This window comes from Drosophila mauritiana, chromosome 2R (genome assembly GCF_004382145.1).
Source record: "Drosophila mauritiana strain mau12 chromosome 2R, ASM438214v1, whole genome shotgun sequence".
NCBI lineage: Eukaryota > Metazoa > Arthropoda > Insecta > Diptera > Drosophilidae > Drosophila > Drosophila mauritiana.
This window is the reverse complement of record NC_046668.1, coordinates 16,928,558-16,941,904: the sequence shown is the minus strand read 5'-3', so window position 1 is coordinate 16,941,904 and position 13,347 is coordinate 16,928,558. Positions and strand designations below refer to the sequence as shown.

Here is a 13,347-nt window from a genome sequence, read left to right as displayed (position 1 = left end):
CGCCCAGCCCCGTTTGACCACCCAAGCGTCAGTGGCGGCGGCGCCTTGGCGGCAAATTCATCACATGAGAGTGTCCCCCGCTTCCAAGATCCCAACCCGAACCGCTTCCCTCTTCGCCGACCTCTTAAACCCCGGGGCGACTACGCTAAATCGTGTGTGAATGGCTTGACGAACTGCAGCGGCACAGTGGGGCAAAAAAGCGAAAGTAATGCTAAAATTGACCAAACTTAAATGTGTAAATCTGTTAAGATAAAGCTTATACCAGATTTATTTAAACACTTATACAGATCAAACCATTAAGGTTCTTACGAATTTTCGCCAAAAAAAAAAACAAACTCTTTGATTTAATCTTCAAAATCTGACGTCGCTAGTCGCTGTGTTCAAAGTATCAATCAATTACTTACTTTCTTCACTATGAAATGCAACACTGGCAGTGCTGCCAATTCTTAAAAATATTAAGAGAAAACTAGTTGTTTCCTTTGTATTAATTTTAGGTGTATAAAATAATGCCTGACCACCGTGCAGAGCATTGCTTTAATGGCCCCAACCTGGCTTGGCCGGGCTTGACCATTACGGCGACCAATTAGTCATTCGGCACTGGTCTTACATGTCATCCGTCCGAGGGGTTTGGCCAAAGAGACAAACAGCATACAAGCAGGCAGCCTGTAATTTGTTTGTCAATTAAAAGCGCCGGCAACATGCAAAATGCCTTTTGTGCGACTCACTTTCGCAACATGTTGCACGTAGCCAGTTGCCGGATGAAAGCGGGGTCACAGAATTCACCGGAGCGGGGTCACCATTGAAATGGAAAAGGGAATGGGTTGTGGCAATGCCAGGGGAAGTGGCCCCCGAATGCGGAAATTGGCGACAGCTGGCGCTCACTTTCCACTGCATTTGGGCGACTTCTTTTGTGGTTCTGCCTTGTCAACGCTAATGGTGATATGCAAAAGGAAAACTGAAAACCGAAAGCGGTACACAACGGCAACGGCCACGGCAACAACAAATCACAGTGCCGCTGTTGCAGCTCATTATTTTAACGGTGCCGCCGGCGGCACTTTCTACCGACTGTCCAAAAATAAGCAGCCATGTTGCATATAGTCTCCATACACATTTGTATTATTTTTGTTTCCACTTCATTTTTTTTTCTCTGCGCTTTTTGGCCACAAATCCTAAAATGGCAACGGCGACATGTGCGACCGACTTAGCCAGGCAGAGGCGACAAGGTGCTGGTGACATGCTCGCCGGCTGAGGATGGCAGCGTGATTGGAACTGGAGGAGTCGAGGCTGAAGTCTTTAGAAGATGGATAATATCGTAGCATAGCTATAAAGGTTTTGCACCAAATTTATTGCTGTCTTTTTAAATATAGCTTAAAAAGGTTATGAGCAATTATTTATTTTTACATGCCTGTCATGGGACTAAATACTTTCTAGATACACGAAAGTAGATACTTTCAAAAATGTAAAAAAGATCTTTATGTACACTCTAATAAGAGCTGGAAGAAAGACGAAGTTTAGTCATTCATGTGATTACAAGTAAATTCTGAAATATAATCACTCCACTACTTTGCGCGGAGTGAGATAGATGACTTATCCTAAATTACTTAAATTTTAATATTAATAAAAGTTGAAAAAATATGTCAATTTAAAATCAATCTTTCCTTGAAGAAAACCTCACTTTGTGTGAAACATTGCGATGCGATCTCTCAAATATTTCCATCCCTAGCAGCATTCGCAGTCGCAGCTGTGTTTTTGGAGCCAGGTCGGAATCGAAGTCGGATGCGTGTGTTTGCCTTTCGGCGAATAAATCTCAAATATAAATAATAAGCAAATATTTTATATTTGCCTTTTCAAGCGGACTCCACTGATCTTTGTGTCCGTGGATCTGCTGTCGCTCTCGATGCCCAATTTGGTGTGGATTTGGTTGTGGCGACGAGATTGGCGGCTTTAGTGGGTCAGGCGGTCGTTTGAGGGAATCGAAATTGAGACTGGCGCCTCGCTGGCATCGATTGATTTCATATGGGTGCCGTGCAATTAAGTCCGCTTGGCAGTGTATGTATTCACAAAGCTTCAGCTGCACTGCATCCACATGTCCAACGGCGGCTAATACGATCTCAACGAGCCCCCAGAGGCCCAAGGAGCCCGATTCTGATCATTCAATTAAAATATTTCCGAGGCGCAGAGAGCAAAGCCCCGAGCTGAATTGATTGATCAAAGCGCAGAGAGCAATAAATAAAATGAGAAGTGAATAAAATGAATAAATGCAAGTGCCAGCTATGCGCCGCACATGTTCAACACTTTGCACTTCCTCGTGGAGTGGGCATGGAATTCTGCTTTTCGCCGTTGTGCATTGGAATGCGAAATTAATGAAATCACATGCAGACGACTCGCTCGAATGGCGGCGAGGGGCAGGAACCGTGGAGATCAGGGAATACCAGGGGATATCAGGGGATATCAGGGTATACCAGGAACCCGGGCGGACGACGATGAGGTGGCCACAGCGCCGCTGACAGTGATTAATGTCCGCAGCAGGAACAACAGAAACTACCCGCACAGAGGAAAAATAAATTGAACTTGGTCAGTAAATGAGATTCAATATAGAAGTTTTTAAAATCAGCAATTTGGTGAGCTTTTCGAAACAACAAGAATTAAATCAAGTTTACGCACATTTCCCCTTCCTGATTGTTACAAAATATTGAATTATACTATAGAATAGGATATTGATAATGGGGTGTTATAAGTTTCTTTATTACTGAAAACAAATTTGACATAATACTATACAACAACGAAGATATTAAGAAACCAAGGCAACAAGAATAACTTAAGTGTGACTTTTCCCCAGCTCCAGGAACAACGCACACTCACATTAATGACACATTAAGATCCAAAGAACAAATCACGGTCAAGTGGTGCTCCAGTCACTTGGGTGGCTTATTAAAAGCGAAAATAAGACCCGCACGTCTTGAGAACGGCAGATCGAAAGTAGCTTAGGTCCACAGAAAGGCAGTGAAACGAAATGGAATGTTAAAAGGGTTACCACACAACAAAGAAGCTGAGGAAGCGGCCCAGAAGACCGTGAGCTTAAGGCCCATTAAGTGAGTCAAAAGTAAAAGCCGTGAGACAGTGACAGTGTTGGAGATAATCCACTTAGGAGATACCAAGCTGCGGAAAGCTTCCGTCTTTGGGCGCGTAATGCCCACCCAAATTAGGCGACCTATGTAACCGAACCACAGCACTGATGTTCACTATCAACATTGAATTTCCGAACTTATTTATTGCCCATGGGTGAATGGGAACTTATTCAGACAGTTGACTCAACGCCATAGACTGAATCACTTGAGGTTTCGATGCCATGATGATGCCCAAGAACTGAAATTCTTCTCCTGATATCCCAGGTTCTTTGTTTTCAGCGCATGCGTCACGCGCCAAGCATTCATCATCATCATCATCATCATAATTATGGCCATAGTCTTCGTAATCAGCCGGGAGGGAACTAAATGCCAGAGAAAGAGAGAGTTAAATTACCAACCTGCGAACAAACCATTGTTTTGCGACAGAAAAATATTCGGTAATAAGCAGAAATTCAAAACAGGCGCTCTGAAGAAAGTATCGCATTTCCAGATCCCGATCCCGATCCCGATCCTCAAGCCCGAAAACACTGCCCCTGGTCTTGGGTTACACATTATACAACACATCGGCGGAACAATAAGCAGACGCAACTCACATGGTTTGGTTTCCGCAAAACTCCGACGACAGTGGCCACTTATAATTTGTTTCATTAGCCAGCGTGAAATGCACTTTTGGTCAGCCTTGCAGCTCTGCAGGTCTCTCCAGATCTCATGGTATCCAGCTCCTTGTGGCTTTTCCAGCTGCAACTTGGTCACTTTTCATAATTTTTCATAATTTCGCGTGGGCAGCGCAGCATTTGCATTTGCATTTACATTTGCATTCGCATTCGCATTTGCCAGCCGACCGACCGACTGACTTCCTTACAGCTGGCCTCCACTTTCTGGGTCTGACTTCAGTTTTATGTCCTCAGCCTCCGCAGTCGCCCAGTGACTGCCACGCCCACTGTCGAGTGTCCGCCGCACAACTGCCCACCGTGCGAATGGGCGGCTATTTTTCATTTCAATTAAATTCGCATCGCGACTGCAAATCAAATCGATTGCCGGCGCATTTAACGCCTGTCGCATTACTTTGCGAGCCCACTGTTTGCTCTTACGCAAGCGATCGGCGGGTTTCAGATACAGTAGTCCCCGTCTATGAAGTGCAACAAATGTTTGAAAGATAAATCAACCTATTAACCTTGAATAACTTGCCATATAGATTCAAATATACATTAAGGTTGCTTTTTGCAGTAGATATAGATTTTTAAACAGTTTTTTAAGGCCGGGTGATATACATTTTCTAACGGTGCAGCTGACATGTTGGACCGGCATAATAACACTTTATTGCTTAGGCTTTAGTACTTTGTTTTCTACGGTGGCACAGTTTCCCAACCAAGCGATTCCTTCCAAGTGCGTGGTGCAGTCATCATTTGTTTGGGCTGGTTTGGCTAATGACATGTGCCTGGTCACGAAATGTGCTCCAGACACATTTGTTGCGCCCAAATGGTAATAGAACTCCACGCAGCTAGCGATGACATCGTGTAATTCGAGTGTGTTCAGAACTGGAGTAGCATTTCAGATGGATGGAGACATTTTTCGAGGAAGAATGCATAGAGAAGTCAAAGGCAACGTCACAGGAAGTTTGATCCTGTTGTTAGTCGATCTAGGACCATCTACCATCCCTAAACACTCTCCATTTCAACTCCACTCAGACGCGTGTCTAATTTATTATTTTGACCTTTGTCTGCTCCCCTGAAATGGGGAATTCTTTCGGTTGTCTTAATTATTCACCGTGCTAAACACCTCAATTAAACAGATTGCAGTGTCAGCGTTCAGCCCTCAGCAATCGCGTGTCAAAGTTGGATTTCCATTACAATGGGCCTGTGTGCGAAGTCACCCTGTTTATATGGCGATATGTGGTGCACCGTAGCTGCGTTTTCAAGGAGTGCCCTTAAAGGGCCGAGCAGAGCAACCCCTGCTTGGATACGGATACGGATGCCCACCTCACCAGCCCTCGACTATTTGTTGTCCCAGTGCACGAGTGCGCCAATTTCCCGGGAACTCCCGAAAGCACGCAACAGTTTTCGCCGGTCGGTCCCAGCATCCCCACGAAATGGGTGGAAAATCCCATCCCCTGTTTTTCCTCTCCCTCACTCAAGAGTTGAATAAACCCACATCGTCACTTTCACAGAGCGAAAAATAAATATTTAATATTGATATTTGCTTTAACCAATATTGGTTGTATAGAAAAAAAGTTATCTTTCGGGACTGAGCATTTGTACTTCATATTTAATTTTTAAAAAATATCATAAATGTCATAGCTACTATTAAAGATTAATTAAAGATAAATCGAAATATGTATCATTATAGCTTTAAAATTCTATCTAAATAATCATTTATGGCCGCAACTACTTTCGAATAAGAATTCAAACTTGGTGGTTAACTTATATGAATATAGGAAAGGTTACTCTGATAACTCGAGTGTTATACAACAATCATCATCTTGCGATGACAATATGCAGTTGATTTGCTTTTCTTGTTTTCCGCTGTGTGACGAAATCTGTTTCTGCTCCCTATTGTTCACATGTGGGGGAGTGGTGGATCGGGGAGTTGGGGGAAACACTTTCACCGCTTACCGAAGAGCGGGGCTTCCACTGCAGTCAATACTCGTAAATCAAAAGACTCCACTCCATCTCCATCTTCATCGTCATCTGGAAGAGCAGCAGTGAATGCGACTATTACCCCAGTTTGAGGTCCAACCCTTGAGATGCAGATACGGCTGCACAAGGGGCCCACACAATGCATCCGGCAGATACGATACGCGCATCTGCGAGATACACGCACAAGTGCAGGGCCAGTTGACAGTAGTCACCCCCTAAGCGGGACCATCGCCCACGCGCATGAGCACTCAATCCGAAGCGCCAATTCTCTCTTTTTTTTGCCTCTCCCTCTCTCACTCTCTCTCTCGGGGCGACTGTTACATTTTGATTTGGGTTTCGGTTGGGTTTTGTTTTCAGTTTTTAGTTTTCAGTCTCACGTTGACCGGTGAACATCGCACAGGAAACCAAAGTGAAACCCCCCGAAAGTGCGCATTCTTGCAGCTGACCGTTTTTTGTTTAAACATATGAGAAAAAAAAGAGCAGTGAAAACTCCGAGCAGTGTGTGTGCAGCGATGCGTTTTTAAATGGTTTCTGGGCAGCCCCCCCTGGAATATATGCATTGCATGCCATATAGTTTGCTTCCGTTGCGCACCAATTGTTACTGCACCCCGCCCCCCCTGTGACACGCCCTCCCCCGCTGGCAGGCAAACAGAAAAATAACAAAGTAAAAAATACAAAAAATACGAAAAACCAAAAATGTTTACAGTGTTTGGCAACTTTGTTGCCCCGAAACGAGGTCAATGCATTTCCAATTGCCGATAACAAAAAGTGAGGCGAGCGCTCGAAAACCGAAATGTTAAGTTCAAAGTTAAGTGCAGTGCAGCGCCCCAAAGCATTTACTTTAAATCATAAATAAATGAAGAATTTTCCACTCGAGTGAACAAACTTAAATGGCCATTCGCCAGTGTGTTGTGTATCTGTACAATTGTATCTGTATCTCTATCTGTGTCTCGGGCAATAATTGCATGCCATAAAAACCCAGCAGCAACTTGTTATCAGCGCGGCTGCTGTGCCTTGTAATCGGTCCTCCACTTGAACTATATCCCGTCTTTATTGGTCTTTATTGGATTACCGGATTACCAGTGGATGGAAGCGGGTTAAGAGGGTACAGTACGCTCCGCATACAGCAAACAACGGCGACAGCCAGGTGAGTGGAGATGGACAGCAACATTGTTGCCGCATCGATATGTTGACCCGGGGATTCCAGCGAGTGCAATGCTCTCCACGAAGAACTGTGTCACTGTCCACCCCCAAAATTAACCCACGCCCGCATCCCAAAGATAGTACAAGTACACACAGAGATTGGGTTATTTTTGGACCAACTTCAATAGTGGTTGCATGCTTGTCAAGTTATTCATAGCGCTGCAGATACGTTCACTGAAAATTGGTTAACCAAGCTGAAGCTGGTTCAAATTACTTTGCAGAAACTACTGCAAATCTGCCACCCAGTGATAATAAGTATCTGTGAAATACAATTGTTTTATATATTTCTCTGTGCGCTAGAAAACCCTGTACAGTAAAACCATTGGCCCCCCGCAAGCAGAGGCGGCGATATAAATCTTTTCTATTGAAATCGAAAATCAAATACGAAGCGAACAAGCCGAGGCGGCAGATAAAACGGATTAAAGCGACAACAACACTTTAAATTAATAAACAAAAGTCAATGACTGTGTTGTTTGGGGGAGGGAGGGAAGATATATGGTAATGTGATATTGGGTCCAAGTACTCGGCACAGACGATAATGGCGGGCGAAGACCGCATAATGGGTGTACGATTTCCTAGCTAGATCGTCGCAGATTGAGCCATAAGCCCGCAGATGCCGTTATAGTCATTGATTAGCCATATCCATGGCAGTTAATTAATCAACGCGCGATTTGGGGTCACTCGTATCTGGAAGTCGTGCTGGGTGTGAACTATGCGCAATTGGCTTATCAACAAGAAGCCCCAAAGTGAACGGATTGGGGCGACGCGAAAGCGGGGCAAGATAATGGCCAGTGGATTTAGAATGGCGAACAAAAGAAGTTCAACGCTCGCACGAACAGTTAAATTACAGTGAAGCCTCGCCGGATTCGATGGACGATGCCGATAAGCGTCTCTCGCATTAGTACCTGCCATTTAGGCCACACCGTGACCAATTTTCCCGTCCGGCCCTTTTTTTTCCGCAGGGAAAGCCCATGCAAATGGGGATTTTGGGGGAATACCGGAAAAGAGTGCTGTTCGCTGGTTTTTGCGGCACACAGAAAATAAATCCGTATACCATATATCAAAATAATTTCACTTATAAATAAAAAAATATAAATGTTATCATAAAAAATTTCATTTGAAAACACATTCATATTTAAAAAACATAATAGTTAAGTAATCAGATTGTTGTACCATGAGTTGACTAGTTGACTTTGTTGACTAATATTGTTTATTATTTTTGGGAATATTTAGAAGTGGTACGATTTTCTGCTTTCATATCAACCAAGCCATTATCAAGTGAAATGTGTGTGAATGCCAGTTGGGAAAATGGGAGTGGGTTTCTTTGTTTCCTCGTGTAGAATTAGCTGTAAGCAGCTGTAGATCCAACAGAACAGCTTTATTTTGGCAATTGAAATTCCCTGCCCGGTGCGATCGGCAATGACAGCTGAAGTGTGGGGCCGCAGGTTTTTTTTTTCAGGCCCACCAGTCAGGCATAATAATAACCCTGAAAGTTTACTGACTTCCGTTGCAGCGACGGCAGCGGCAACTGCCACACCAGCACGTTGCAACACTAGCGACAGCCGAGCTGGGCTTTAAGCCCCGTAGGCAGGAGTTGGCCAAGATGCGGAGGCAGGAATGGGCCAGGGGCAAGGGCGATACCATCTGTGGACACCCATGCTCCTTTGTGGGGATATCTGTGGGGATGGGAACGGAACGGAGCACGTAGGTGGCGCTAGTGTTGTTTATGCAGAGGAGGAGGCGTTCGCTCCGTTCTCCTGCTGCCTTCTTGCCTCGTGTCGTCTGCAATTTGTTGCTGCATCTGGTGTTGCTATTGCCATGGCATTTGTTGTGCGAGTACCTGCAACCTGCGGCTAGAAAGGAGCTGCGATGTTAACAACCGTTGCTACGGTTTGGGCCCAACCCGTCGCAGAACCGTGTTAACTGAAAAGCGGCGGCTGCATTTCCACACGTTCCCCGGCAGCAGCGACAATGACATGACAGCAGCAACATCGGCAACACCAGCAGCATCTCTATGGGCCCAGCAGAGATCGCATCTGTGTATTTATCTTAATTAGGCGGGCGTTGGCCAAGTCAAAAATGCATGAATCACTGGCGAACGGAGTGACAAGGCTCGAAAGAGCCAAGTCGCAAAGGAAGCCTAAAAATAGCAGCTGCAATCGTGGGTTAACTGCTAAAAACGTGGTTATATTAAGCGAATATGAATTAATTTAACTGCTGTTCGTTCAGCTGTGGAATTTCGAGATTATACATAAGATGGTCGGTATAAATGGATATTTCATTTATTTACAGAGAATCTGTGGTATAGCTTATCAAAAACTTAATTGAAAAATGCATAATGGCTTGTATATCTTTACGTACGTATCCAACCAATTCCCCATAGGCCAATAGCAATTAATTAGAAATCGCTGAGCGACGAAAATTGATTTTACTAATCAAATCGCACACACACAGATACACACTCACATAAAGTGGCATCGAGAAAATGACGCTTTAAAAGTTTTTCGCTGTTGCCAAACGCACCAAAATTAATCAAGCGGTAAAGGCAACAACAAAATATACAAAGCCTACCCCTCCCCCCCCACCTACCAAAAAAAAGATAGAAAAAAAACAATTTTATAGACAGCGCTTGAATGCCCAAAATGCATATCGCTTGGATTTCAATACGAAATAAACCGTCGCATGGCATTTTTTCTTATTTTTGGCTGTTGCCTGATTTTATTTTCAGTTTTGGACATAATTTACGTGATCATGGCGCGTCGATAGCAAGAAATTATCGACGCTCATGCGCGCATGCGCAGTCTGCCCCATGTTGCAGTTGCAACGCTTGTTGCAGTTGCCGTTGTCGCTGTTGCTGCGATTGCCGCTTGGTTTCTAATTGTTGCGCGCGTTTGTGAAATTTATTGCGTTTCGATCGTTTTTCTCTTCGGCACTCACGTAACGCGAAATAAAAAAGCGAAAAAGTCGCGGATCCATGCTTACAACTTCATTTCGCCTTGGCGATTTGGTAGCCGCGATATGGCCGGCAAAAGCGAAACTTATTTTTATGTTAATGGCTTTGGCGCGGCGAACGCATTTCGTGAAAGGAAAAGCTCGATCGAAGACCACCCCCCTCCCCTCTCTCGGCACCCACCGGAAAAAAAAGGTTTCCCTGCGCCCGAGGGCGTGGCAGGCACATGTTTCCTGTTCGCCGCATTGCTGTTCGCTGACTTCGCGCTCTACGAGAATCAGAACAGTAGTCGCAGCTGCTCTTTGTTTGCATCGCCGATCGCTGAACCGGGCTCCATACTCGCCTTTTGACAGCTTCCTACTGCACCTCCCCCCCCCACCAAGATCACGACAGTAAAGGAATTTACGGCCAATATGGGGATGACTCATCCTGGCGAACATGCATCACTCCCCAACCAGACTTCACATCTCGAGCAGCGTGTGAACGAAAGCCAGACTGCCTGGGGGTAATCGATACGCTGTTTGTTGTGACTGTGGCACGATAAACATCCGCCGGACTCGATTTTGGCAACCTGAACCACATGGAACGCTGTGATTTCTGGAGGGGCATTCTACAGCCAAGGTTCTCTATCAGATTACAGAAAAAAACTATGCACATTAGTACTCATGTGCTTTCAAAATAAGTTCTTAAATGTAAAAGTGCCTATATTGATCTTATACTATCTACCAATATTATTCTCTCTGTGCCTTACCCTTTTCTTTTGGCATCTCGCACCCTGTAATCTCCATTAGGCGCTCGCATCTCCTTTTGCCACATGCAGCACATAATTTCTGGTGCGTTGCATCTGCAACTCGGCAATTTCGCAATCATCGAAATGCAATTCGAGTGCAATCATTTATCTGCCGCCTGGCTGGCACAATTTTTCATTTTTTTCATTTTCACCGGCGATCGAATCCTGCGAAAGAGTAAATATTGATGCTGGGAGGAGTCACCGCCAGTTGCAAGCCCCAAGTTGCAAGTCCCAAGACAATCGATTACCGGACTGCGGCGCAAACGTAATCAGACAAATTCAATTTACGGCAATTTGCATGCCGCGTTCGTTCGTTCGTTCGTGAAAAATGACAATTGCTGTTGCAGTGTGGCGATGTTGCAAGTTGTGTTGCTGCAACGTCATTCTAAGGCTGCGCCCGTTGCCAAGGCTGAATTGTATTTCTTTATCCGCCTGGCTACCTGGTTCATGGCTGTTGCACATTTGGCGCCTTATCGCCGCGCTCGCATCTGCTGGCAACTTGCAGCAGCAACTTGCAACAACAGCAGCAGCAACAGCCACTGCGATTTTGCGGGCGGAGGGAGTGAAGCAGCAGCAGCAGGTTCGAGTTTTGTTTTGGCCATTGCAGAATATGAAAAATTGGCAAACATGCCACGCTTTGCTCTCCACAGACCATGCATATGTTGCACATAATTGGCGTTTATGCCACAAGCGACGAAATGCAACCTGCAACTAATGTTGCTGATGCGTTGTTGATACGCCTGGATTTTCGCCGCTTTTCGCTTTGTTTTGGTTTTCTGTTGGATTTTGTGGCTTTTGGTTGCGGGGTGTGTCGCCTGCAGCCGAATGCGGTTACTTACTTTTGGCGCACTCACTTAACCTTTTGAACTGGCCATGTTGTCGCGGCGAAACGTGATTAAATTTAATTAACATTTGCTTCCTAAAAGGTTGCCAGCTATGTGAAATTTAGTCATTAGTTGTTGTTATTGCGCGCCCATTAGCTATCAGCCACGCCCACCGCCGATCACGATCCGCCCGCCGGCTGCAGGTGCCACACGTTGCCATTGCCATTAGAGTGGGCCAAAAAAGAAAAAAAAAACAAGCAGGCAATAGGTGGTTACATCCCGGCACGACCGAATTAGCATAACCCAAACGGGGTTAGAGTCAAGTCACCAAAAAGTCGCATTCGGCGATAAAGATGGCGTGTCTGGGACACACGAAAAGAATTTAATTAGGCGACTGCGTTCTATTCTGTTTGGTTTTCCATGGCTTTTCCAGGTCATCAGCTTGCCACACGCCACATGGGGAGAGGGCTAGAAAAATGCTACGAAAATGCGAGGAAAATGCCGTCATTAAGCGAAAAGCTTTGCGGCATGTCAACACGGGCATTTGCCGTAAATCAAATGCAGCAAGTTCTAGAGATCCCAACACCAAATCTCGATCCCCATCTCCGCTCCTTCAGCACAATTTGTTCGAGGAATGAGCGCAGGAATGTCGCAATCAAAATTTCAACATCATGTTGCCCCACCGGGGCAACAAAAAAAAAAAAAAAAGAAAAAGTGGGAGAACTATTTATAGCTGCAGTCGATTGCCAGTCCATTGGGCCAAATGTTTCTGAAGTCGATTCTGGATCTCTGGCGTTGCACAAGCCCACGGACGGGGGCCAACCTCATCATAATAATGGAATAGAGCGCTCCAAACTCACTTGAATGCCACTCTGAATATGCTTCTAATTGGCGCAAATTATTGAAAAGATCTTCTCCAGATTGTGGCCCCTGGAAGCCTTTGAAATTGCCAGCAATTTGTTTCAGCTGCAGAGGCAGCATAAATCTTCTATTGCGTCTGCTGCTGCACTCCTCTGACAATAAAGTATTAAATTACCATAAATTAATATTATGGTCAGGCATTTAATTAGCTATCCAGACACAGGGGATACCAGAAAGGGAATGCCAAAAAAGACGACGGCCAAGGCTTTGACACTAAACTTGACCCACAAAAAGATAGAGTTGTCTCTTTTATGGATCAATTAAGACCAGAGAACTCCATTCTGGCAAAACTATGTGGAAGATTTGAAATAGCCTATGATATAAATCTGTGTTGCACAGAAAGAAAATATTAACGCTACCTAATGTATATATTATATTTACATTTAAATGCAATTGATTTTGTGTGTATGATTCAATGTATGAAATTATATTAGCTTATCCATTGATTCCTTTAACTAGCTTGCTGAAATCAAGTTATTTTCTCTGAGTGTCATTTTCAATTGATCTTGATGAATGTGTTGCGTGCCTTAATTCGCTCGAATGTGTGGCAATGCCGGACTCCCATTGAGGGACTGGCCCCGTTTTGCGGAGGTGGACACTCCGTGGAGCCACTAATTAGTCACAATTTCCAGCGACATGGTCAGTGTCAAAGGTCCGCCAGATATTTTTAGCCATCGTGTTGCCGCATCATGCTGCGGGCAGCAGAATGTTGCACACTGCTGCGCATGTGCAACCAATTATTAATTGCATATGCAACATTGCGGCGGCATTCCTTCGCCTGGCAGAATGAAGCTATGGTAGAGCCGAACCTTGGAGCGCTGGAGCCATCTGAGTCAGCAGTTTGCTCCATGGCGCCGATCGTCGTCAGAGGCGTCAACGGCGTGTGCCCGTCTCT

At 45.0% G+C, this 13,347-nt stretch overlaps 1 protein-coding gene and 1 long non-coding RNA gene across 4 annotated transcripts in view; one reads left to right on the top strand and one right to left on the bottom strand.

The window, feature by feature from the left end:
- The window catches only part of LOC117135510 (pleckstrin homology domain-containing family G member 1), a 41,360-nt gene that overhangs the window by 12,256 nt on the left and 15,757 nt on the right, over positions 1–13,347 (top strand). The window lies entirely within an intron of this gene.
- On the bottom strand, positions 3,156–4,236 carry LOC117135513. Of its 2 annotated transcripts, none has more exons than XR_004459029.1 (3): positions 3,939–4,236; positions 3,722–3,880; positions 3,156–3,666 (listed from the first exon to the last, which is right to left on the bottom strand). It is a non-coding gene; the product is annotated as an uncharacterized LOC117135513 (long non-coding RNA). The 2 variants fall into 2 exon arrangements; XR_004459030.1 differs by having other exon boundaries at positions 3,157–3,666; positions 3,722–3,866; positions 3,991–4,236.